This window comes from Chiloscyllium plagiosum, unplaced genomic scaffold (assembly GCF_037043375.1).
Source record: "Chiloscyllium plagiosum isolate Xiang-an unplaced genomic scaffold, Cpla_swu_hap1 HiC_scaffold_27, whole genome shotgun sequence".
Taxonomy (NCBI): Eukaryota; Metazoa; Chordata; class Chondrichthyes; order Orectolobiformes; family Hemiscylliidae; genus Chiloscyllium; species Chiloscyllium plagiosum.
This window is the reverse complement of record NW_028270165.1, coordinates 59,535,515-59,547,440: the sequence shown is the minus strand read 5'-3', so window position 1 is coordinate 59,547,440 and position 11,926 is coordinate 59,535,515. Positions and strand designations below refer to the sequence as shown.

General features: G+C 46.3%; 1 non-coding gene across 1 annotated transcript; it reads right to left on the bottom strand.

Annotated features, from left to right (window-relative positions):
* Positions 1–8,459: 8,459 nt before the first annotated feature.
* trnaw-cca (transfer RNA tryptophan (anticodon CCA)) lies at positions 8,460–8,531 on the bottom strand. Its single transcript has one exon. It is a non-coding gene; the product is annotated as a tRNA-Trp (tRNA).
* Between the last annotated feature and the right edge of the window lie 3,395 nt (positions 8,532–11,926).

Below are 11,926 nucleotides of genomic sequence, written 5' to 3'. Positions count from 1 at the left end.
CTGCTGGACAAACTTTCCTCATTCCTGAAGAAGGGCTTATGCCCGAAACGTCGATTCTCCTGTTCCCTGGATGCTGCCAGACCTGCTGCGCTTTTCCAGCAACACGTTTTCAGCTCTGCTCCAGCATCTGCAGACCTCACTTTCTCCTCATAGAACATTCACCCCCTACAGGGCGAAAGTGACGACTGTAGATGCTGGAGATTAGGGTCGAGAGTGTGTGCTGAAAAACCACAGCAGGTCAGGCAGCGTGCGAGGTGCAGGAGAATCGACGTTTCCGGCAAAACTCTTCATCAGGAAATAGCTATGTGGAATTGCATAGCTGGAGCATAATCGAGTGGGTCTGGATGGGATGCTGTTGGGAAGGTCGGTGTGAATGGCCTGTAGGGATGATATGATTCCACTGCCTTAGCCACGCGTATATTGAGAAATGATTGCCCGAAGTCTGCTGTGGGAGGAGTGGGTTCGTTCGTTGGACACTGATACCAGTTCTGGCGAAGGTAGGATTGAGCTGTCTCTCTCTTCACACTCTGCCCCCCGTCCATTTTCTCCCCACCCACTGCCCCCTGCCCATTCTCTCTCCCCACACTGCACCCCCATTCTCTCCCCATAACCCTCTGAACACCAGTCCTTCTCTACCCCCCAACCTCTGTCCCCCTCTCCATTTCTCTCCCTTCTCCACCCCCACCAGCGCACCTCCCCCTCCTTTCTGGTGCCTCAGCCCTCTTTGATCGCTGTATCAAACCCTTTTAAGGAGAGAGAGAGAATGGGTGGTGACGATTCTACCTGGGAAACAGGGTGTGCGAGAAATGACTGATTTTTAAAATTGAGAATAGCTAAAATCATATATTCAGAAACGTTGTTAAAGTCTGGAAGAATGTTTTTTCTTAAAAAAAACAAGCTGTAGAAATCTTTCTGAAACTTGCATTGATATATGCACAGTTAGGCCACAACCAAGGACAGGCTGTAGGAGTGAATGAGTGAATAAAAGACAAGTCCCACCTCGCCCATGAGGAGAAAGTGAGAACTGCAGATGCTGGAGATCAGAGTCGAGAGTGTGGTGTTGAAAAAGCACAGCAGGTCAGGCAGCATCCAAGGAGCAGGAGAATCAACCTTGCCCTCTCCAGTGTGTGTTGTGAAACTGCTTAACTGCTTAATCATTTCTAGTGGCCGAGCAGAGGCTGATAACAAGTTTGGAACACACGAGAATGAACTCAGCTGAGACCTTGGATCATGTCTCACTACAGGAGACCCAGCTACACAATACACACACAAACTCTCTCTCTCTCACACACACACAAACACACATACACACACACACACACACACACTCAAGTACTCACACGGTCATGCAGACCCTCTCTGATAGACAGGCTCTCTCTCAGACACACATTGATACACCCTTCACACTCACATCCATGCACACCTTCTCACACAATTATACTCCATCACACGCACACTTTACCCAGCATGCACACGCACACACACAGACGCTCTGTCTCATGCATGCACTCGCACATAGAAGTCTTTGGGGTGAATTGCATTTGCAGGATTATATATTTGGAAATTGAACCAGTCTGACTCAGGACCTGGATACAGAAAGACTCTAACCTCACAGCTCTCATGCGTTGTCTGACCTGAGGTGTCACCTCCCTTTATAAAACATTAAGTTACCTGGAGCATTTTACTAAAAAGAAGTTCTGGGATTTACAGATTAATGAACCGAAATCTGCAACCCATTTTAAAAGATGAAAGACTTAACAGGTTTCTTCAATATATCATTTATGTTGCATGACACTATAATCTTTTGCTATACATTCTGTGTCTTACTCAACAGCTACCTGATGAAGGAACAACGCTCCAAAACCTAGTGCTTCCAAATAAACCTGTTGGACTATACCCTGGTGTTTGTGTTATTTTAAAACTTTGTTTCCAGTGAATACAGCCCACACCTCCCACTGTTGCCAGTAAACTTTGTAATGTCAATGAAACAATAAACCTGCAGTCCTGCCAAATTTACAATTTCGAACAATACTTGCTACTCATTCACTGCTCCTTCTGAGACACGACATTGGAAACTCGGTGCTGATGGCTGAAAGAAATGAGAAGCTGTTGGATCTCACAACTTTCAATGAGAGTTTAAGCCTGGCGGTAAGTTCAGGTAACCTTTACTGCGACCCAACTTTCTTACAGCTTCAGATCTCCACATCACAAGGCGTATAAAAAGTAGCTTTTATTTAAAAAAAAACACCTCAAGCTCAAAGTGCACGCACTCCCCCCCACTCCACCCACCACACTTTCTTTATTATTGGTCAGTTGAGTTGTCCCTTTGTAACTGGATCCTTCGTACAGCCGGGTAAAGCATGCAGCTGGGACGACTGAGTGAATCCTTTTCCGCAATGGCAGTTTCCATCATTGAAAAGGACATGAGTGAATCAGATGGGTTTTTGCCCTCTGAAAATGGTTTCATCCTTAGATTCTGAAGTCCAGATTACTGACCGAATCCCAATTCTGCCATCTGCCGCGACGGGATTCGAACCTGAGAGTCCCCAGAGCGGGGTTGTTAGCGGCGCTCGGCCATCGCTCCTTCCCTCCCCCTGCGATGGCACGTGAACGCGCTGGTGCCTCCCCAGGTGGGAGGAGCAGGTGAAGCCCTTCCGGCACTGACAGCAGGTGAACGGCCTCTCTCCGGTGTGGACCCACTGGTGGGTCAGCAGTGCAGCTGACTGAGTGAACCCCCTCCCGTACATGGGGCAGTGAATGGCTTCTCTCACTTGTGCGTCTCCAGATGGCTGATCCGACTGAAGCCCTTCCTGCACACCGAGCAGGTGAATGGCCTCTCCCCGCTGTGAATGCGTCTGTGGGTTTCCAGCAGGGATGGGGAAGGGAATCCTTTCCCTCAGTCCCCACATTTCCACAGCTTCCCCATTGGGGGAGCTTTCCTTGTGTTGGTCTGGGTTTGAAATTACCATCAGAACGGGGACATTGTCTCTCCCCACCGTGAGGGGTGAGATTTTGATTCCCCCAGTTGAGTAAATGGTATGAAGCACTTTTCACAGTCACCGCACTGAATCTCCCTCACTCGGTGTCTCTGTATTCTTCCTGCCACACCAGTGTCCAAAATCTTTCAAGCAAACAAAAGCAAACATGTTTTCTTGATTGGAATGGCTGCTGATATTCAAGTCCCAATGAATCAAGTGGATCTGTCAGAAGTTGATGTATCATTTGTTTTCAGATTTCTTTCGGCACGTCTTCCTGCACAAAAAAATCACAAAATAAGTGATCACTGGCAGTACACTTAAACGAACATAACATAGGTGGCAGTTCCTGTAGTTTGCCAGATGCCTGCTGATCACATAATACCCAGCACACAGAAACCTGAAATCCATCATGCAGCCAGATAGGCTTAGGTGTGTTTAGAGGAAAACTTCATTCAAATCTAATCTAATCTAATCTAAAACTAAATACGTGTACACCTTTAAATCAATATGCCAATCCTTTCAATGCGGCTCAGTTCCATGAGAAACTACGCTTTTAATTGTGAACATGAGGAAAAAAGCAATCATTTTCCAGGGTGCAAACTGCATACGTGCCAAACTGAGGGAATACACAAGGAAAATACCTAAAAGAGAGATAGAAAGTATTTGAGCACCTTTGCAGAATCTGCTCCCTCTCTGGATTCACTCCAGTTGCTACAAGTAAACCTCCCTGGGGGTCAGGCAGCCCTGCATCGGGAAGCACTGGGATGGTCAACTACGACCAGTTTACATGGAGAACACATCTCCACATTAAACAGCCTCGAGGCAAACTTCCCTTTCCTTCCACTTAAAGTTCAAGACCCCTCAAAGCGAAATTCCCCAGTTAAGTTTGGAAGAATTTCTTCCAGGTGTTCACTAATCATTTCTATGAGCACTTTGTTAAAGTTTGAATATTGCGAGTTTTGAAAATTAGTGATTCTGAGCGAAATCACAGTTCGAAAAAGAGAATGTGGGAATTTAGACAGATTTTATTTTTGCACATCGACAATATGTCTGCACAACAGCATATGACACGACAGCAGTGAAGATCTTTTGACGTCATTCTCAAACGTGCCTGCCACACGCCAGATGAAAAGCTGAATATTTCTCTGGAAAAACTGCCGAGCAATGCAGGAGAATGGCACAACGCGTGCGCGCGTTGGGACCATAACCCAAAAGAAAAACCATTCTCTCCTATTCATTCAACGTCGTTTTTAGCAACTTTAGCAGTAACGGCGCTCTGTTCTGCACCTTGCCTTCTCATCCGCTTCCCAAAAAAGCTTCGACATAAATATTTCACAATGATATACTGGCCCAATGTGCACAGTTGAGGTGACAACCTGTGAGTGGTCTCCTGTTCTCTGTATCCGACGTTGAGGAGGGCAATACTTGTCACTGGCCACTCGGGTGTCAGAGATAAGTTTCGAAACAACGGGACAAACAGCAGCAGGGAGACACAATGAGAAGCAGCTGTTCTGGAAACTCTTTGTCACTTGCAATTCTTAGAGCAATGTCAAATGTATTTCACACCAAGCAATCTCAGCTGGCTCAAGAGGTGTGTGGTGGGTGGGGCAATAGCCGCTGTTTGGCTTTTGGTCTCGGGGCATGATTGTCAGGTAGAGTCTTTAACTGTGCAGACTTGTGCACGGTCCTAGATTCAAATCCCAGACGAGGCTGCGTCTCTTAACTTGATTTGTGCAAAAATGCCCCATTATTTTTCTCAAAAAGCACCTTCGTAAAACGAGGTTGGGCTGCCTGGAGTACAAATGAGGCAGAAAACAGGGAAGCGAAATGGTTGGAGATCGCGTTGAGACAGGTTGAAGTGAGTGGTGCGGTGTTTGAGGAATGTCAGCAATAAAGGTAGATTGAAAAATTGGGCCTGCTCTCCTCGGAGAAACAAAGTTTTCCAAGTCAGTAGGGGCCTAGAAACAGGAAATAATGCTGTGAAAATGCTCCCATGCCTGAAAGAATCTATAGTGATTCGGAAGAGCTTTAAAGTCACTAGGACGAGCGAATGCAGTAGACGAGGTTGCGACAAATGTGCAGGTAGAGTGCGACTTTCCTTTGTAATGGTACTCTGTTCAGCATCTTGCCTTTCAAACGACTTCCTGAGTGTCTGAATGCCCCGTATCATACCGATACTGTCGCGAAACCGTTCAAGTAACGTGCTTTTGGAGGTCTAAGTTGTCTTCTCCTGTTCTTCGTCGGTTTCCTATGAACTGAATCGCAAAACCACTTCTCTGAGATGCCAATGAGCTGATAAAGTTGAAACGCACACCTTGTGGTTTCGTGCCTTCCCTGCAGAAGTTCGCCACGCCGGTTCCGACGTGAACGACAAGACGATCCGCATGTCAGAAACCGCATCCCGGGGACAGAATGACAAGCAGATGTTCTGGAAACTCTTTGCTGCTTGCAATTCTTGGAGCAAAGTGGAATGTACTTCACACTGAGCAAGTTTCAGCTGGCTCAGAGTCTCCAGTGCACATTGCTTTCTTTCCCGCCAGCTCAGAGAGAGAACAATAGGAGGGACAAAGTAGTGAATAACGATCCGTGTGGGAGGGTGAATAACTGTTAATGGAGAGCGTTCGTGGCTAACAATAAGTAGTGTGTCGTAGCAGACTATGTGATATTAAGGGGCTCGTATGTGTGTGGTAGGGGTCAAGGATATGGGGGATTTCAGGCCCTAAAGTCGTGCAACTCGATCTTGAAGACCGGAGGGCTGTAGGGTTTTGAAGTGGATGATGAGGCGTTGTTCTTCCATCTGGAGCTGAGCTTTGCTGGAACACTGCTACAAGCCTGAGACAGAGATGTTGGCCAGGGAACAGGATGGCGTGTTAAAGTGGCAGGAAAGCAGCAGCTCATGGCCTTTTTTTGCGGGCAGAACCGAGATGTTCTGCGAAGCAGTCACCCAGTTTATACTTCATGCTCCGTTGGGGAAACGACACTATGAGCAGCTGGCTCAGAGTCTCTAGTGTACATTGCTCTCTGAGTTTATATTTGCACATCGGCGACATGTCTGCACAACAGCACATGACACTACAGCAGTGAAGATCTTTTGATGACATTCTCGAACAGGCAAGTCACACGCCAGATGAAAAGCTGAATACTTCTCTGGAAAAGCTACCGTGCAATGCAGGAGAATGGCACAGCGGGTGCATTCTGGGATCATAACCCAGAAGCGAAACGATTTTCTCCTATTCACTTAATGTCTTTAGCAGCTTTCCCGTATAACGGCGATCTGTTCTTTTCCTTGCCATGTCATTTGTTTCCCAAGCCTTCGGGTATCTGAGGTCAATATATCACATCGATACACAAGTCAAATTTACACAGTAAAGAAACCAACGGTGCAAGAAAAGACTTCCTGCGGGAATGTTGTGTTAAGACATATTCTGAACACCAAGCAGGCTGCACAAAAATGTACTCATATCAATTTACCTGAGGGAAGAGTCTCCGGTGTCCATTTCTCTCTGTCCCGGCAGCACAGCATCTTTCTATCTCTCCGTTAACAGGTCCTTTGGAACACGTTCAAAGTTGCCCATTTCCTACGCATGACTGTAACTGACTTCTCCTGCCTCACGTAATAGTGTGAGAGAGCAGAAGAGTGAATGGGCTCTGCCTTCCACCAGCACAGCTTGCAAGTAGAAACGAAATGGTTCAATTATCCACCAGTGGAGACAGCCCGGTCCCTGGGGACGGGACAAACAGCAACGTCCTGGGAGCAAGGAGACAGAAAGAAAAGCAGATGTTCTTGAAACTCTTCCCTGCTTGCAATTCTGGGAGCAATGCACAATGTATTTCGTTCTGAGCAAGTCTCAGCTGCTTCCGGAGGTGGCTGCACCCATGGCTGGTGGCTCGTTAGTCTGGGATATGATTCTAGCTTTGGGTCTTCGAGCATATGCAGCCGCGTGAGAATTCCCGGGTTCCAATCCCAGGTGAACCATCATTCCTTAAATTGACCTGAGCAAAAATACCTGATGAATTTTCTCAAAAAGCCGCTTCGTTAAATAAGATCGGACTGCCTGAATTAGGGACGGCGCAGAGCTGCCATTGCAGTGAACACGGCGAAGGGAAACACTTGTTCAAAGTGAAAACAAGTATTGCAGATTTTTCGCCCCCGCAATCCGAGTCTGAATGAATCCTCCACCTGTATTACGCTCAATTCTGAGGGTGACACTTCAGGAAGCGGGGAAGTGAAGTAATTGCAGACAGCGCTGAACAGGTTAACGTGAATGGTGCCGTCCTGAGGAATGTCAGCAATGAAGGGAGATTGGAAAGTTTGGGGCAGCTCTCTTTGGAGAACAGAGGGCTGAAAGCTTGTCTGATTGAAGTTTTCCACGTCATGAGGGTTTTAGACAGAGGAAATAATGCAGTGAAAATGCTCCCAGGCCTGAAAGGATCGAGAACGATTTGGCAGAGATTTAAAGTCATCAGGAAAATAAGTAAAAGTGACATTAGGAAGACCGTTTTCGCACAGGGAGTGGGGTCAGTAAGTCGCTGTCTGACAGTGACAAAGAGGCAGATTCAATGGACACAAAAGGGAATTCGGTGGGCATGTTCAATGTAACAATGTGCAGATTTACAGGGAGAAGGCGACAGAATGAGACACTTATTTACATATTTTGCTGAACCAGCAGAGCTAAGGTGGGCTGCATGGCCTCAGTCTGCGCTGTCCCACATTTCGTGATTCTGAGTGAAATCGGAGTTGGACCAACAGAACGTGGGAAATTTGACAACGGGTATATTCTGCTCAACAGGATACTCCATCACAACAATGAAGGTGTTTTGACATCATTCTCGAAGGTACATGACACAATGCAGATTCAAAACCGAGTATTCCTTTGAATCACGGAGTAATTTGTTTACAGTTATTCAGTTGAGGTGAGCGGAGTTGCGCATTGGGAGCCACTCCAGTTGATAGGTCGAAACCGTTTTCTCCTGTGTGATAGTCCCACCAGCACTCCAATTTGCTGTGCTTCCAGTCAGTAGATGCAGCTCACTATCCCACACTGATACACGGGCCACGGTGACCCAGCTGTGGTGACAAGCTTGTGAAGGTCTGAGTGCTCTTCTCCTGTCCTCTGTCTGGCTGCTATGATCCGAATCATCAAACTTCTCTTCTCCGAGATAGGAATAAACTGGTGAAGGTGAAACACATCAGTTGCGGTGTGTCCCATGCGCAGGAAGCCCTGCAGTAATTCCCCACGCTGTTTCACACAGCAGCAGCCTCTCGGTGAATTACGCTTGGCAAAAAAATCGATTGAACCAAATCAGTGTCCGCCACTGGATTTTACTGACACCGTTTATAAAGTTTAGGCTCCCCATTCATGTGGAGAGAGGCCGTCAGACGAGAGTGATCGAACGTTTCCGCAAAGAAGATTTGGATCAACAGATATTCGGAGAAAACGTACTCCTTTATTGATTTGAAATGTAAGAAATTGACGTTAGTGAGCCTGACGTGATTTGAACACGCAACATTCTGATCTGGAGTCAGACGCGCTACCGTTGCGCCACAAGCTCACGCATACCCTGCGCCCTTTATTCATGCTTAAGGGAAGTGATCGCACTGTAATGATTTTACGTTATGAGAAACAAGGGAGATCAACAGTTCATGTCTGTTCTGTCTCTCCCTCCTCTCCTTCTGTCTCTCGAAACAATTTCCAACTCTACCTCAATAAAAAGGAGAAAGAACTGTGGATGCTGTGTATCAGAAACAAAGAACAGGAGTTCCCGGTGACCCTTCCACAGAACTGATGGTGATTGGGAAAACGTTGGTTTATATGCAGGAGATAGTGTGTGTGGAAGGGACGAGGATACTATGGATTTCAGGCCCTAGAATTATTGAATTCGATATTGGGACCAGATGGATGTATGGTCCCCAAGTGTAATGTTCGGTGCTCTTCGTTCTGCTGGTGCTGAGCTTCGCTGGAACAATACAGCAAACCTGAGACAGAGATGTTGGCCCGGGAACAGGGTGGGGTGTGGAATTAGTAGGCAACTGGAAGCTCAGGGTCTTTTTTGCAGGCAGAACGTAGATGTTCTGTGCAGCAGTCACCCAGTTTATGCTTCGTTTTCCCCAATGTAGATGAGACCACATTATGAGCAGCAAATGCAGTAGACTGGTTGTGGGAAGTGCAGGTAAAGTGCTGCTTCACCTGGAAGGTAAGTTTGGGCCCTTGGATAGTGAGGAGGGAGCAAGTAAATGAGCTGGTGTCACACATTCGGCAGTTGCAGGGGAAAGTGCCGTTGGACTATTGGGGTGGGAATGGGGTTAGGGTTGATGGGAATGAAGAAAGAGTGGACCCAAGGTATAACTCCTGCCCATTTACCTGTCTGCCAAATATAGGAATTTGTTAAGTGTGTCCAAGGACATTTTCTAATTCACAATGTGGATGTACATACTGGCGAGGGTGCAAAACCTAAGGGCCAGCAACTATAATTCTATGAACATTAGAATAGTGATTGAAAATAATATATCAGATCTAAAAGTTGAAGTTCTAAATTGGAGGAAGACTCAGGTATTAGGCAAGATCTTTCAAAAGCTGATTGGGGGCAGATGTTCGCAGGTTAAAGGACTGCTGGAAAATGGGAAGCCTTCAAATATGAGATAACAAGAGTCCAGACACAGTATATTCCTGAATCGGAGATGCTGGTGTTGGACTGGGGTGTACAAAGTTAAAAATCACACAACACCAGGTTATAGTCCAACAGATTTACTTGGAAGCACACGAGCTTTTGGATCGATGCTCCTTCATCAGGTGATTGTCTGATGTAGACTATATTCCTGTTAGGGTGAAAGGAAAGGCTGGTAGGTTGGGGAATGCTGGATGACTAGAGAAAATGAGATATTGGTTAAGATAAAGAAGGATGCACATATCAGGTATTGGCAGAGAGATCGAGTGAATCCTTGGAGTATAAAGGCAGTATGAGCATACTTAAGAGGGATATCATGAGGGCAAAAAGGGGACATGAGATAGCTTTGGCAAATAGAGTCATGGATAATCCAAAGGGATTTTATAAATACATTAAGGACAAAAGGATAACAAGGGAGAGAATACGGCCCCGGAAAGATCAGCAAGGCGGCCTTTATGTGGAGCTGCAGTAGATGGGACGGGGGTTGCGGGATACTGAACGGATATTGTGCACCAGTGTTTACTGTGGAGAAGGGCATGCAATATATAGAATGTGAGAAAGTAGATGGTGACATGTTGAAAAAATGCCCATATTACAGATGAGAAATTGCTGGATATCTTGATATGCATAAAAGTGGATAAATCCCAAGGACCTGATCAGGAGTACCCTAGAACTCTATGGGAAACTGGGGAAGTGATTGCTGGGCCTCTTACTGAGATATTTGTATCATTAATAGTCACAGGTGAGGTGCCGGAAGGCTAGAGGGTGGCTAATGTGTTGCCACTATTTAAGAAAGGTGGTAAGGAAAAGCCAGGAAACTATAGACCAGTGAACCTGACATCCGTGATGGGCAAGTTTTTGGAGAGAATCCTAAGAGACAGGATTTACATGTATTTGGAAAGGCAAGAATTGATTAGACATAGTAAGCATGGCTTTCTGCTTGGGAAATCATGTCTCATGAACATGATTGGGTTTTTTGAAGAAGTAACAAAGTGGATTGATGAGGGCAGAGCGATGGACTTGATCTGTCTGGACTTCAGGAAGGCGTTCATCAAGGTTCCTCATGGGAGACTGGTGAGCAAGGTTTAATCTCATGGCATGCAGGGATAACTAGCCATTTGGATACAGAACTGGCTAGAAGGCAGAAGACAGAGGGTGGTGATGGAGGGTTGCTTTTCAGACTGAAGGCCTGTGACCAATGGTGTGTCACAAGGATTGATGCTGGGTCCGCTACTTTTTGTCATTTATATAAATGATTTTTATGTAAACGGAGGAGGTATAGTTAGCAAGTTTGTAGATGACACCAAAATTGGAGGCGAAGTGGACAGTAAAGAAGGTTACCTCAGATCACAACGGGACCTTGTGCAGATGGGCCAATGGGCTGAGGAATGGCAGTTGGAGGTTAATGTAGATAAATATGAGGTGCTGCATTTTGGAAAAACAAATCAGAGCAGGACTTTTACACTTAATGGTAAGTTCCTTGGAAGTGTTGCTGAACAAAGAGACCTTGGAGTTCAGGTTGATAGTTCCTTAAAAGTAGAGACGCAGGCAGATTGGATAGGAAAGAAGGCGTTTGGTGTGCTTTCCTTTGTTGGTCAGAGCATCGAGGATAGATGTTGGGAGCTCATGTTGCCACTGTACAGAACAGTGGTCAGGCCACGTTTGGAATATTTCATGTAATTTTGGTCTGCTTCCTATCGGAAAGATGTTGTGAAACTAGAAAAGGTGCAGAAAATATTTACAAGGATGTTGCCAGGGTTGGAGGTTGGAGGGTAGGAAGGTTACTATGAATCTGTAATACTGCATTTCCCGCGGCCGGAGTTTTCCCACGGCACAAAGGAGGTTTTCTAAAGTATATTTAAACCCCTTGCTCTGCTTGAACTCAAACTGCATAGACTTGGAGGAAAGTGGAATTTGCAAAGTGTCCTCCCCTCCACACGTGCCTCAACTGCAGGACAGCTGTCCGGCCAGCCCTCCATTGTTGACGTCACAATGCGGATGCAGCCCTGTCAGTTTCAGAGTGAAACTCCTTCCCTCTGGGCAACATCTGGGAGCCAAGCAATGTCTCCCCCTTTCCATATACCATCCTCCAGCAGCCAGGGGAAAGGGGATGTAGGGGTTAGTGAAACATTGTTCACTTGTCGCAAGTGGAGTGAATCCAGGGAGGGAGCAGACACTCCAAAGGTGCTCAAATACTTTCGATCTCTCTTAAAGCTATTTTCCTTGTGTATTCCCTCAGTTTGGCACGTATACAGTTTGCACCCTAGAAAAGGATTGCTCCT